Source organism: Ranitomeya variabilis, chromosome 4 (assembly GCF_051348905.1).
Source record: "Ranitomeya variabilis isolate aRanVar5 chromosome 4, aRanVar5.hap1, whole genome shotgun sequence".
Classification (NCBI taxonomy): Eukaryota; Metazoa; Chordata; class Amphibia; order Anura; family Dendrobatidae; genus Ranitomeya; species Ranitomeya variabilis.
The window spans coordinates 284,118,146-284,132,457 of record NC_135235.1 but is presented as its reverse complement, the minus strand read 5'-3'; the positions used below and the strand labels follow the sequence as shown (position 1 = coordinate 284,132,457).

The following is a 14,312-nucleotide window of genomic DNA, read 5'->3' as shown; positions in this document are numbered from 1 at the left end:
AAGTGTTAAATGTTCTCGGAGTAAAAACAATCAGTTCAGAAGTGAACTTGCAATGTTAAATTTCTTCGTATCACACATGGCGGAGTGGAGTCACATTACCGTAAACCTCGGTCACATTCGGCAGTAGCACAAACGCACCCGATACCTGGAAAAGTAAATGAAAGCGAAGAGTGTGACAGAGCCCACTAGAAGCTAAATAATGCCTCAGCATTTAGGGGGCAGATACCTGTGAAATGGCTTATTAACATAGTAACTCTTGGCCTGATGTGAGTGTCAGAGATGATTAATGGCCACAGTGGGGTCGGTGGCACACTGCATGCAGATAGGAGCCCGTACTGTGCAGGGCGCTAATGACATAGGGGGGCTGGGGACGATAGCGGAGACCTGCATATAGATAACACTGCCTATTATTAGAGAACCGTCCTACATGCGCCCATGACAACTCGCTAGATAAGAGGTCACATTTTCATTTCAGTCCTCCATAAGTCACATTCTAGTCTAGAGTGCGTTCTTTAAACCTGTCCTCCAGATAAAGGGTTTGGAAATTACTTTGGAGACATTTCATTTACTGTTGGCCCTGAATCCCTTCTAGAAGCACTGCCATCAACGTTTTTATTCTCTTAATATATTGCAGTCATCATATTATACAGCACTGTGCACATACAATTGCTCATTTTGCCCTTCTACCTTGTTAATTATTCTCTTTTTCATTTGGCCTATGGCATCATGTGATTAAGAATAGACTAGCTGAATCCTTCTAGGCTGTATGTAGAAACAGGAAGTCTCATTTCCCTGCATGAGTCATCATTAGAAATACAATTCTACATCAATGCAAAGTCTCTGGCAGCCCAGCTCCACCTCTTTTTCAAATCCTGACCCAGCTGCTTCGCTCCTCCGCCCTTGCCAGGGACTTTGCAATGATGTAGAATTGCAGTTCTAACGATGACTCATGCAGGAAAAATTGCTCTCTTGCTTCTACATAGAGCTTAGAAGGATTCAGCTAGTCTGTGTTTAATCCAGTGATGTCATAGACCTAATGGAAAAGAGAATTAACTCGGTAGAAAGGCAAAATGAGCAATTGTAAGTACACAGTGCTGTATAATATGGGCAGACCTACTGGGTGATTGACAGTGCACGCACAGTCATACAGGGAAGACTGTCAGTCACCTAGTAGGACCGCACACTGGACTCCTGTTCATACAAACACCAGGGATTTGAATTAATAAAATACAAGTTATACTGAGTATATATATATATATATATATATATATATATATATATATATATATACAGCGCTCCAGAGTCCTGGTCGTTGCAGTAATGTCGCTCTTCCACCAGGGGAGTGATGTTACGTCTGATTGTACTAAAGGAGTTCACCTGACCAGGTATCACAGTCACACACTACACTTCACACTCTAGTCCACCAGGGGGAGCAAAGGTTCTATGTACTAGGCCACTCCTCACAGATGGGTAAAACTGGTGGGTTGGATAGGAAGTTAGACAGAAAGCTACCTGGGTTTGACCCAGAGAGGACCTGTCAGGCAGACAGGGGGAGAAGGAGGAACATCTGAGCTGCAGACAGAGGGTCTCTGTCAGGGGTGGGATCCTGACAGAGGCCAAGCACGAGATAGAACGTTACGGAGCTGCGCCTGCACCCATTGCGGCAGCATCCTAAGAAAGGACACAAAGCGAAGTATATTGTGGAGAGTAAGAAACGAGATCACAGCACAAGGAGATAACACCCGGAGGAGTTCTGCCTTAAGACCGGCAACATCCTTCCGAGGCGCGTAGCCGGTGGCCAGAACACCGAGGGAGTAATAGGCTCTACGCATTACTTCAGAGACCGGCAGGACAGTTAATTCCAAGTTGGCTGCCTGACCTTAATACCTATGAAGACAATGGAGGCAAACTGTGGGAGAGGGGCGTCTCTAGGGTCCCTATAAAATAGCTCCAGGCCTACCCCGTCATATGGGTCGTCCTATCCATACCATCTGGGGGACGTAGAGAGAGAATATCAGAAACATACACGACAGTTGTGAGGACTATCCAGTGGTGCTCAGCAGAGAGGTACTACAACACACAGGCGCTAGTAGGAAGGCTACTGATTTCCACCTGCAAAGGGAACTCTGGATGTGCCTTCGGACCGGCCGGATTCAGCCAGCCCTGTGAACGGTACTCTGGACTGTGGACGCTGAAGTCTTCAGTAAAGGTAAAGAGACTGCAACCCTGTGTCCTCGTTATTCATTGCGCCTTACGACGTCCACCATCACTACCTACACATCTGGAAAGCCCTGGGGATACACTTCACCTGTGGGAAGGTATACCATCTAGCTGCCATTCCATCACCCCAGCGGACCCCTAAGCAGCGTCGGTCACCCTGACCGAGTACCACAGGTGGCGTCACGAACACTGTGCAAACATCTACACCTTTAATTGGGTGCCCCTCAGAAGTGCCACGGACTGGGTCGGGCCACCGTGACATCCCCAGAACTGAGAGAGACAGACCCGGTACCGAGTACCCCACCGCCCTTCGCCTGGGGGCGATTATATATATATATATATATATATATATATATATATATATATATATATATATACTGTATATATATATTTTTGTTTATTGATCTCCTCCTGCTCTATAGCATCCCGCCTGCAGCTCAAATACCATTTTCAACAAGATAGTTTCCCTTTAAAGTGCACCTAAACATTTCTGCAGATCTTTCATTGACACCCACCTAGTTTCATCGTGTACTTTTTACACAGTTTGACCAACACAGCAGCACGTTCCTCTTACCGTCAATAATGCTCAGAATGAATGGTCTGCGAAAAAACAAACAAAAAAAAACGATCACATGTCCAATTTTGATGCAAGGGTTGAGTCAAAATTGGGAATGCAAGTCTATGGGTCTGTGAAAAAAAAATCTGATCACGCTCGGATGACATTGGAGTGGGGTCCGATTTTCACGGGTGGTCAGAAAGGAGACAGTGGAAAAACTTTTTTTTCCCCTTACGTGAGAAAAATTGTGATGACACTCGGACCAAATTCTGATCAGAATAATCTGACCGTATTTCTCGGATGTGAAGAAAACGGTTTAGAACCAAATTTTGTTCACGACACAGATCAGAAGGTGAATGTTGGTCAATTATCCATTTCATTAGAAAAAAAGAAATTAACTAATTTAGAAATTGACATTTTACAACTGGTTGGAATTGGGGATTTGCAGTAGCATAGAGTCTAAATATAAAAGTTTAGGAGAAAGAGTGCGCACCCCGTCTCCACGTCTTCAGCTTCTGTACAGCGCGAAGCACAGACGATAGGAGGATAAGGCTCTAGTGTCACTATAGGGCAATACAAATTAAGTAAAAACTGTAAGATAAGCGAATATTTAGGTGATAGGTAGACTTCAAGTTACATTTTCGGTGCCGCCAATATATTCCGCAGAACTATAGGCAGAACGTATCCTTCCTTTTCCAAGTTTCCGCTTTCTCACTTCCGTTTTTTGGTTCGTAACTTTCATCAATATTTTGATTTTTTTAAAAAGGAACAAAAATAGAGAAAAAGTCAAATGGAAAGATTGGCACTAGTGATGAGCGCTCGTATGCTATCAGCGTGTCTTTGGCGTGCTCGAATGCTATGATCTAGTCCCCGCGGCTGCAGGTCTCCCGCTGTTCGACAGACACAACACATACGGTTATTGTCTGTTAGTTAGCTGTCGAACAGTAATGCTGATTTTCTTTTAGAAAAGCCTACGGAGTAAAAAAAGAAAAAAAAAGGTTCAACATAGAAACCCCCATAAATATGTGTTTAAGATGTGGGAGAAACTTGGCTTCCTTTAACAGTTGAACTATAATAATATATCCATTACTAATAGAAACAAAATACCTGCAGAATAAACACAGATAAGGGTGAGACGTCCTCCGCTTCCTAATCAGGATCTCATTATCTTCTCTGTGTATCGGAGCAGTACTCTCACTAGTATTTGTCAGACACCTGGGGATAAAATGTGAACTGATGAAAAAGCAGATTTTCATCCCTCGCTAATTTTCACTCACAGACTAGTCCATAGCTCGCTAATAAAAGCTGTCAAAATACATTACAAGGACGGGGTCCCTAGGTGAACAGTACCTGGGGTTATCGGCTCCTAATTTATATGGTTGTGGGATGAAGAACACAGCACTCATGAATTAGGTAATTGGTCAAGAATGTTCGTATATATATTATTTTACTCACCTATGGTATATAGCATCATTAAACATCGTCAATGTATCCATTGAGTCTCACAATCTAAATTCCCTATTAGTATGTCTTTGGAGTGTGGGAGGAAACTGTAGGAAACCCACAGCAATAAAGCATATTATACAGCAGTACTGAGCAGTGTAGCTGTAACTTCAGCTCTGGGATAAGCTAAATCACTGCAGCACTATCTTTCTTTGTCTGCCTCTGCTTGTTTCCTCACTCTGCTCCTCACTCCTTTTCTCCATAAAGCGTAATAGGAGGTGGATACTGACTAACCTGGAAGTCCATCATACTTTCACAGATTTTTCAGAGTGGATGCTGAGTTCAAGGGGCAGAGGAAACGTGAAGGAAGTGGCTGATAAGTGGAGAAAGTAGCAGATTTCTTTGATCAGATGTATTACAAAGTTTCTTATTTTTGCTTGTACTATTGATTTATGCAAAGTTTGTTGAAACAGCAGTAAACATCAGATTAAGACTTGTGAACACAAATGTAGAGCACCTCCAGTGGGGCCATATCATACCTTGGTGGGTCTGTAATTCAATTAAAATATGAAAAAAAGTAATTATGCCATGGTCCATCAGTGGTATTATAGAGGTAATATTATCTAAAAGCATTGCCTCTAAAGAAGAGAATGGAGATGGTATGGAGCTTTAAAGAAGCACTCCTCCTCTCAAAGTTTTTATCCTCTTAATATGTACTCACAAATGCTCATTTTTCTCTTCTACCCAGTTAATTCTTCTCTTTTCTATTAATCTGTTTTTTTTATCTTGTGATGTCATAGACATAGAATTCTACTCAGCTCTATGTAGAAACAGGAAGTCTCTTTTTCCTGCATGAGTCATCATTAGAGCTACAATTCTGCTTCACTGCAAAATCCCTGACAGCCGCCTCCTCTTCAACTTCTCACCCAACTGTTCCCCTCTTTCCCCCTGCCAGGGACTTTGGAGTGATGTAGAATTGTAGTTCTAATGATGACTCATGCAAGGAAAAAGAGACTTCCTGTTTTTACATAGAGCTTAAAATGATTCAGTTAATCTGTGTTTAATCACTTGATGTCATAGACCTAATGGAAAAGAGAAGAATTAACCCCTCAACCCCCGGAGCTCTTTTCGGTTTTGCGTTTTCATTTTTCACTCCCCTCCTTCCCAGAGTCATAACTTTTTTATTTTTCCGTCAATATGGCCATATGAGCACTTATTTTTTGTGAGACGAGTTGTACTTTTCTTTTGAACGACATCATTGGTTTTACCATGTCTTGTAACAGAAAAGGGGAAAAAAATTCCAAACTTTGCTTTAAAAAAAAAATTGTGCAATCTTCCAATACCCGTAGCGTCTCCATTTTTCATGATCTGGGGTCATTTTTTGCACGCTGAGCTGACTTTTTAATGATACCATTTTGGTGCAGATACGATCTTTTGATTGCCCATTATTACATTGTAATGCAATGTCGTGGTGACGAAAAAAACGTAATTCTGGCGTTTTTACTTTTTTTAATCGTTACAACATTTAGCGATCAGATTAATCCTTTTTTTATTTATAGATTGGGCGAGTCTCAACACGGTGATACCAAATATGTGTAGGTTTGATTTTTTTTTAATTATTATTTTGAATGGGGCGAAAGGGGGGTGATTTAAAACTTTTATATTTTTTTTTACTTTTGCCATGCTTCAATAGCCTCCATGGGGTCTAGAAGCTGCCATAACTCGATCGCCTCTGCTACATAGGAGCGATGCTCAGATCACCTCTATGTAGCGGAACTACTGCATTGCTATGAGCGCCGACCACAGGGTGGCGCTCATAGCAATCCGGCATCAACAACCACAGAGGTCTCCTGGAGGCCTCTGGTTGTTATGCTGATGCACCGTTGACCCCCGATCATGTGACGGGGGTCACCGGTGCGTGCATTTCCGGCCCGATGGCCAGAAGTGCTTGTTAAATGCCGCTTTCAGAGTTTGACAGCGGCATTTAAAGGGAACCTGTCACCCCCAAAATCGAGGGTGAGGTAACCCCACCATCATCAGGGGCTTATCTACAGCATTCTGTAATGCTGTAGATAAGCCCCGATGTATCTTAAAAGATAAGAAAAAGAGGTTAGATTATACTCACCCAGGTGCGGTCCCACTGCTGGTCCGGTCCGATGGGTGTCGCGGTCCGGTCGGGCACCTCCTATCTTCATCAGATGACATCCTCTTCTGGTCTTCACGCTGTGGCTCCCTGTTGAGGGCAGAGCAAAGTACTGCAGTGCGCAGGCGTGGGCCTCTCTGACCTTTCCTGGCGCCTGTGCACTGCAGTACTTTGCTCTGCCCTCAACAGGGCAGACAAAGTACGCCTGCGCCGGAGCCACAGTGTGAAGACTAGAAGAGGACGTCATCTGATGAAGATAGGAGGCACCGGACCGGACCGCAACGCCCACCGGATCGGACCGGCCGCCTAGGTGAGTATAATCTAACCTCTTTTTCTCATCTTTTAGGATACATCGGGGGCTTATCTACAGCATTACAGAATGCTGTAGATAAGCCCCTGATGCCGGTGGGCTTAGCTCATCTTGGATTTTGGGGGTGACAGGTTCCCTTTAACTAGGTAATAGGCCAAGGTGGATCTTGATTCCCCCTGCGTCTATTGCAGGCACATGTCAGCTGTTCAAAACAGCCGAGATGTCCTGGCTTTGATGTGGGCTCACCGCCGGAGCCCGCATCAAAGTGGGGGTTCTACCATCGGACGTACGGTCCCGTCTGATGGCAGAAAGGGGTTAACTGAGTAGAAAGGTAAAATGAGCAATTGTAAGTACACAGTGCTGTATAATATGCGGACTGCAATATATTAAGAGGATAAAAACTATGATGAGAGGGGTGCTTCTTTAAGAACTCAATGTACAGATGTGATGGTGCTGATCTGTGCATGAGACAGAAGATTTATCTCATTCTAGTTCTTAAAAAGATATATTGAAAAAAGACATCAAAAGGTTGGGATGTGTGAGATACATCAGAGCTTACCAAACATGATTACTAATTTATGAATAGGGTCAGGCACAGCCCAGAGCATCATAGTAATAATTTATAAGCTATTAGCAAAAGCCCCACTAGGCTGGCTGTGCTTTCACATATGGAAGTGACTGAACATATTAGGTTTTAGTTGGCTGGAATGCCGCCACATTGTAGAGTCCATGTTATGGCCACAAAAGCTAATTAAACCGGACAAGAATCGCCATGTATTAATTGAAGATCTGATCAATTAATCATTGGGGGCTATTGCGGCCATATAATGGTTTTAAAGGGTTTATCCATGACTATTTTTTTATATGAACCTAAAAACTAACAGGCAAGTACAAGTATTTGTCTGTTGTGTCAATCACCAATTTCTGCCTGCACAGAGTGGTTGAAGTGGCTTCTGCTGATGCCATGTCGACAGAGCAGCGGTTTCTCTTCCACTCTGCTCTTTTGACAGGGCATGACTGCCAATGTCATGCTGATTGAGAGCTAGCTCCCCGCTGTCTAACTGCAGGGAGCCAGCGGTCAATCAGCATTACGTCAGCAGTCACACCCCATCAACAGAGCAGGGTGGTGCTCTGTTGATGTTGACGTTTTTAGGCCGATATTAAGTCCTGGTCCTGGATAAACCCTTTAAGCAGCTACATTACTCCCAATAGAAAGCAGCCTTAGACTTATTCTCATACAGTGCCATTACCTAGAGAGTATATATTAAATATTTATGTATACATCTTTATGTAGTTTATTAAAATAAATTCATAAAAATAATTACAAACTTTGTTTTCAAAGAAAAAAATGGGTGACAAATGAGGAGGGCAATGCAATACATTATTTAGGTCTATCACTGATTACTATAATATATTTATATTGCCATCACTTGTGGTCAAAATGCATGGAAGTAGTCATTTATCATATGAAATGAGGCCATGCATCACAGATCGCACACAGAGCATCGGGTATCAGGGAGGCCGGGGATAATTGCTCTGTTCTTTTCTGTTTACATAGACATTTTGTGCACAATATATAGGTAACTAGAAAAAAAAAAAAGAGAAATGAAGCAACGGTAACACGTAACCATGTTAATGGATACTATGTATTACGTCTTATGTAGAAAAATGTATGATGTCAATAAATACAGATACATATTGTAATGCAGCGGAAGGACCATACACAGTGAAACGGCAGTGACCCAAACAAGTTCAAACAAAACGTTCTTTTATTGTGTTAGGCTAGGTTCACATTTGCGTTCAAATCCGCAGCGTTTAATCCGCATCCGCAAGTGGTGGAAAAAATGCATTTAAAGGAGCCGAGATGCGAACTCTGCTTCAGGAAAATGGCCGCCGCGATCTACATCTACGCACGCGCGGCATCCCGCGGCCAGCAGAGCGCCGCTTCTGCGCACGCGCGGCCAAAGGAAGATGGCCGCCCCCACCGAGCACCAATTAAATAGTGCACATCGCGCTCTTTTAACTCCCCTGTGCAGTGGATTCGGGACCTTGGGCATGCGCAAACCACTACGCCACCAACGGAAAACTAAGCAAGATCTGGGGGAAGACACCACGCCCTTTTGACCAGACCAGCCTGATTGACAGGCGAAAACGGCTACTTTGGTAACGTATTTTGGCAGCATAGGTGGGGAATCGGGGTCCACAAAATACACTGTTGTAATGCACAGCTCAGGCCCTATTTAACAGTATTTTTATCTCATACTGAAAAAACGGGGTGACAGGTGCCCTTTAAGCATCAAGCTGTTTCTAGCCTGTGCTTTTGCTTGGGAGCAAGACAGAAATCGCGAAAGATGGAGAAGGAGATGGCGTAGGCATTTTTCGAGATACCCCATTATCGAACTACGTGAGAGCCGTGGAGCCTATCACACGCTGTATGCCGCGCTTAATGCCAACCTGGAGAAATTCCATGAATATACAAGGATGTCGCAAGACTCGTTCCGGGATTTGCTTGCTTGTGTCCAAGGAGCCATACGGAGACAGGACACCCAGCTCCGTAGAGCGATTCCACCAGAGGAACGTCTGCTGGTTACATTAAAGTACGTTCCAAATCTAAACCAATGACAGTCCAAATTTTGTGTTTTCTGACATGTAAGTTTTTGGGTATTTTCCTTTCTTTCTTTAGCGTAACCACACCATAAATAGAATAGTTTGTAATTTTGGGGGGGTTTCTTTTTCTTACAGATTTCTGGCAACCGGAGAGTTTATCATCCCTCCACTTCCAATACCGTCTTGGAATATCCACCCTGTCCGGAATAGTTGCGGACACCTGCCGGGCTTTGTGGAATGTACTCCGGGATGAGTTTATACCCCTACCTACCTTGGACATGGGGCTTGAAATTGCTGAAAAATTCTGGAGTGTGTGTGATTTCCCCAACTGTTTAGGAGCGGTGGATGGAAAGCACATCCGCATTATCAAACCTGCCAGAACAGGATCGGAGTATTTAAACTATAAAAAATATTTTTCTGTTGTGCTCATGGCAATAGCTGATGCCAACTGTCGCTTCATCGCCGTGGACATTGGAGCATTTGGCCGTGGCAACGATTCCCAAACTTTCAAGAACTCGGATATGGGCCGCCGTGTGTATGGCAAAAATTTCAATTTTCCCCCGCCACAACCTCTTCCCAACACTCAAGGACCACCGATGCCATTTGTTATGGTTGGGGATGAGGCCTTTCAGATGTGTGAAAACCTACTGAAGCCCTATTCCAGTCGGGACTTGAACCACACTAGAAGGATCTTTAACTACAGACTGACCAGGGCCCGAAGAACTGTAGAGTGTACCTTTGGCATTCTGGTCTCTAAATGGCGCATTCTTGCAACAGCCATAAATCTAAAAGTGGAAACAGTCGACGAGGTGGTCAAAGCCTGTGTGGTTCTGCACAATTATATAATGGCTAAGGAGCAACCCAACATTGAACTGGATGAACCAGATGCACACCCACTGCCCGATTACCAGCATCACCTGCTGCGTTCAACTGCAGCCGTTGGTAACATGCGGGACCAATTTGCTGCCTTTTTTGATTCTGATATTGGACGTGTATCATGGCAGGACAATGTTGTGTAAATGTCCTGTTGTAATTCGATCTGTACCAGTAATTTTCTGCAATGACAATAATATTTGTCATTAATAAACTTTAGTTTTGGTTGTGTTGACCGTGTCTCCTATGTTTTTCCTCTACAAACCAAGGCTGTCCTAAAACTAGCATTATTTGGTTTCTATGTAATATCACAATTTGTAATCCAAAACCAGGAGTGGAGTGGATGATAAAGGCAGAGGTGCTAGTTATTATGTTAATATCATAATTTAACTCTAATTGTTCCACTCCTTGTTTTGGCTTACAAATACTGATGTAGCGCCCCCACTGCCACAGGGCCGAGGGGTACCCGGTGCCGGGCCTCTGAGTCTCTACTCCGGGGCTGTCACGGTGGCTAGGCCCGGTCCGTGACCCTGTCGTGGGGCGCACAGTGTAACAGGTATAACGGATGGTGGTGATGAGGCTGTAGTGGTGCAGTGCAGTAAATAACGAGGACACCAGGTTGCAGTCTCTTTACTGAAGATCTCTGGGTCCTCAGTCCCGAATATGGTTCACCAGGCTGCGCAAGTCCGGCCGGTCCAATGGCACCTCCAGAGTTCTCTTCACAGGTGGAAATCGGTGCCTTCCTTCTAGCGCTATGTGTTGCGGTCCTTCCCTGCTGTGCTTACGGAAAGTCCCCACAACTGTTGTGTCTGTTTCTTAAGTTCCCTCACAACTCAATTAGATGATGTTCTGCTAATTCTCCGTCCCTCCCTGGCGTTCTGGTTAGGACGGCACCCGTATGACGGGTAGGCTCGGAGCTCTTCCGGGACCCTAGAGTCGCCCCTCTCCACAAGTTGCCCCCCAAGACTGCATAGGTGATTTAGGTGAGACAGCCCACCTTAGACTGACTGTCCTGCCGCTGTTTGAAGTATTGCTTGAAGCTGAATGTTATAATACTCCCTCGGCGTTCCGGCCACCGGCAGTGCGCCTCAGTAGGATGTTGCCTCGGTCTTACAGCACGACCCCTACTGGTATTTCTCCTTTTGCGTGATCTCGTTTCTCACTCAGCACAATCTACCTCGCTTCTAGTCCTTCCTTGGGCACCGCCGCTATTCTGAGCAGGCACGGTCCCGTTACGTTCGTTCAAGTTGCCAAGCCTCCGTCAGGATCCCACCCCTGACAGAGACCCTACTGTATCTTCCCCCACAACACCCTCTGCCACAAGGTGTTGCCTGGTTCCAACCCAGTCAGCTTTCTAATCTAACTTCCTGCCTGACCCCCAGTTTACCCACTATGGTGGGGAGTGGCCTAATGAATAGAACCCTTAGCTCCCCCCGGAGGCCCGACTGTGAAATGTATTGGTGTCTGTGATACCTGATCAGATGAACTCCTTCAGTGCCATCAGACGTACCATAGCTCCCCTTAGTGGCGGAGCCACAGTACTGCAACGACCAGGACTCTGGGGCGCTGCACTGATATAAAACACTGGCCACATACTGCTAGTGTTATGGCAGCCATGTTGCTTTATTGGTAAGCTTGTTGACGTCATTGCGTCCTGATTCTGTTCTGCTGTATCCATTGGACACAGACTGAAGAGACAATGACTGTCACGCTATACTATATATGTCTATACTCATCAAGTCAGGTGTCAGAAATAATGAATTCATGATGCACATATAACAGCCTCATGAATTCTGCAGGTGAGCATAGATATGCAGTGTGTGACCACCATTGTCCCTTCAATTTGTGTGTAATAGATTATGTACACAGAAGAGAAAATGGAGGTTATACAAGGCTGTTCTCTACTTACCAGGTCAGGTGCCCTAACTAATGAGTTTTTTGACACCTGACCTGTTCAGTAGAGTTCTGCACTGTATGTCCGCCATTTTCTCTTCTGACTGCAACACTAGTCACAGACAAAGCAGAAAGAAGAGATTATGGAGATAATACAAGTATACATTTTTTTGGCCCACCTCATATTTCTATACTAAAGACACACAAAACTGCAGTATTTTTTTTTTATAACTACTGGAGATATGATGTGGCCAAAAAATAAAGTGTGTGGCGAAGTTTCTTATTTGGCGCACGGTGTGTGTTGCCGGCGGCGGAAGAGTGATGTAAACGGGGGGTGTGAAGCACTGAGGCCTGGCTAACCGTGGACGATGCAGAGGTGGCAGGAGAAGGGGCAATGAAACTAGTAGGGTCTGGAAGTTCGGGGATGGGGCTTGACACATGAGAGGCTTGAGACGCACTGGAAGGGTGAGACAAACCTGACATTACAGACACATTGGGAGGTGAAGGGGGAGGAATGCTAAGAGTCCTCTGTTTTTTTTGTTTGTTTTTTGGGGGTTTGCCGGGTTCTGGGAAGCCTTGGTGGGCTCATATGGTGTGGCGTAGTGGTGGGTGACCTGTCAGGGTCCGGCTGCACCATGCCAGAGTCCATAGTGCTCGTAGAGCGTGCAGCCATGCCAGAGTCCATAGTGCTCGTAGAGCGTGCAGCCATGCCAGAGTCCATAGTGCTCATAGAGCGTAAGGCCATGCCAGAGTCCATAGTGCTCGTAGAACTTGCAGCCATGCCAGAGTCCATAGCGCTTGTAGAGCGTAAGGCCGTGCCAGGGTCCTGCTGCATCGTGGTGGTGGCGGTACGCAAGTCCATGTCAGGGTCCTGCTGCATCGTGGTGGTGGTGGTACGGAAGGCCATGCCAGGGTCCTGCTGCATCATGGTGGTGGCAGTACGGAAGGCCATGCCAGGGTCCTGCTGCATCATGGTGGTGGTGGTACGGAAGGCCATGCCAGGGTCCTGCTGCATCGTGGTGGTGGCAGTACGGAAGGCCATGCCAGGGTCCTGCTGCATCATGGTGGTGGCGTTACGGAAGGCCATGCCAGGGTCCTGCTGCATCGTGGTGGTGGCTGTACGGAAGGCCATGCCAGGGTCCTGCTGCATTGTGGTGTCAGTGGAGGAGGTCCAAGCAGGAGCAGCGGTTGTCATGGTGGTGGCGGTGGGATGTCCAACTGCACTCGGCATGGTGGTGGTGCTGTAGTGGTGTCCGGCAGTGCTAGGAATAGAGGTGGCCGTGCAGTGGTATGCAGCAGAGGTCGGCATTGAGGTTAATCGTGACAGTGAAGGCACAGGTGGATATGCCGACACTGTCTGCTGGAAATACCGACTCTGCTGCATAGCCTGCACGTAAGCAGCATTGCAGGCCTGCATGACACTCAGCTGGAGATCAGGAGTAAGGTGTTCCGACATGCCCTGCTCAATTTGGTAAAAAAAATGATGTGCTGGCCTCTGGAGGTCGGCTTTCACTTGGTCAAGGCTTTTGGTGACCTCCTGGATACGTGCATTCAAGAGGTTATGTTAAATATCCATTCGGTCACCCAAAACCTTGATTGCTTAGTGTAAAACCGAGCTCAAGTGCAAAAACTCGGGCATGAGTGACCTGTCCGATGCCCTCTGCCGCTGCCGGGAGGACCCCAAAAAAGGGGCAGTGGAAGAGGACTGCGAAAGGGGAAGACCTGATGGACCAGCTCCCTGGTCTCCAGTTAGTGTGGAAGGCCCACTTGCTGCAGCGCTGCTGGATGGCTGGGACGGGTCCGTGGCTGTCGGATGAAGGACCGCTCCAGAACCTGGGCCAACAGTTGTGCTCCATGTGCTGTGAAAAAAGGAAAAAGAAAATTAATACCAAAAATTAACCAGACGCAAAAATCCTGTGGAATAGAAAAATACAGATTATGGCAATACAATACAACCTAATGCACATGATAAATACTTACGTTCTCTGGGCAAGGACCGGTCTTAAAAATGCCAGAACTCGATAGTATTTGTATCTTCTGATCCTTGCTCCTGAACCACTGGGAACACGGCTCTCTTGACGCAGGTCCTTGTTGAAGCGGTCCTTCATCGATCGCCAACGTGTTTTGACTTTGGTCACTGTTAAAAAAAAATAATAAAAAATTATGGTCAGAAAAAGGACTTTTGGCCATGCTCACACAACTGTGTGTGATGACAGAAACTCCTGAGAGTTTCTTTCATCACACACAGTCGAGTGAGCACGGCAAAG

At 45.6% G+C, this 14,312-nt stretch overlaps 1 protein-coding gene and 1 long non-coding RNA gene across 2 annotated transcripts in view; one reads left to right on the top strand and one right to left on the bottom strand.

Moving 5' to 3' along the window:
• Nucleotides 1-14,312, top strand: part of PLCH2 (phospholipase C eta 2) — a 694,774-nt gene that overhangs the window by 379,407 nt on the left and 301,055 nt on the right. The window lies entirely within an intron of this gene.
• LOC143764480 (uncharacterized) overlaps nt 3,023-14,312 on the bottom strand; it is a 43,635-nt gene continuing 32,345 nt past the window's right edge. Inside the window, exons 2-3 of the long non-coding RNA XR_013213207.1 lie at nt 3,884-3,991; nt 3,023-3,747 (exon numbers count right to left, since the gene is read on the bottom strand). This is a non-coding gene — a long non-coding RNA (uncharacterized LOC143764480). The remainder of the gene's footprint in view (nt 3,748-3,883; nt 3,992-14,312) is intronic.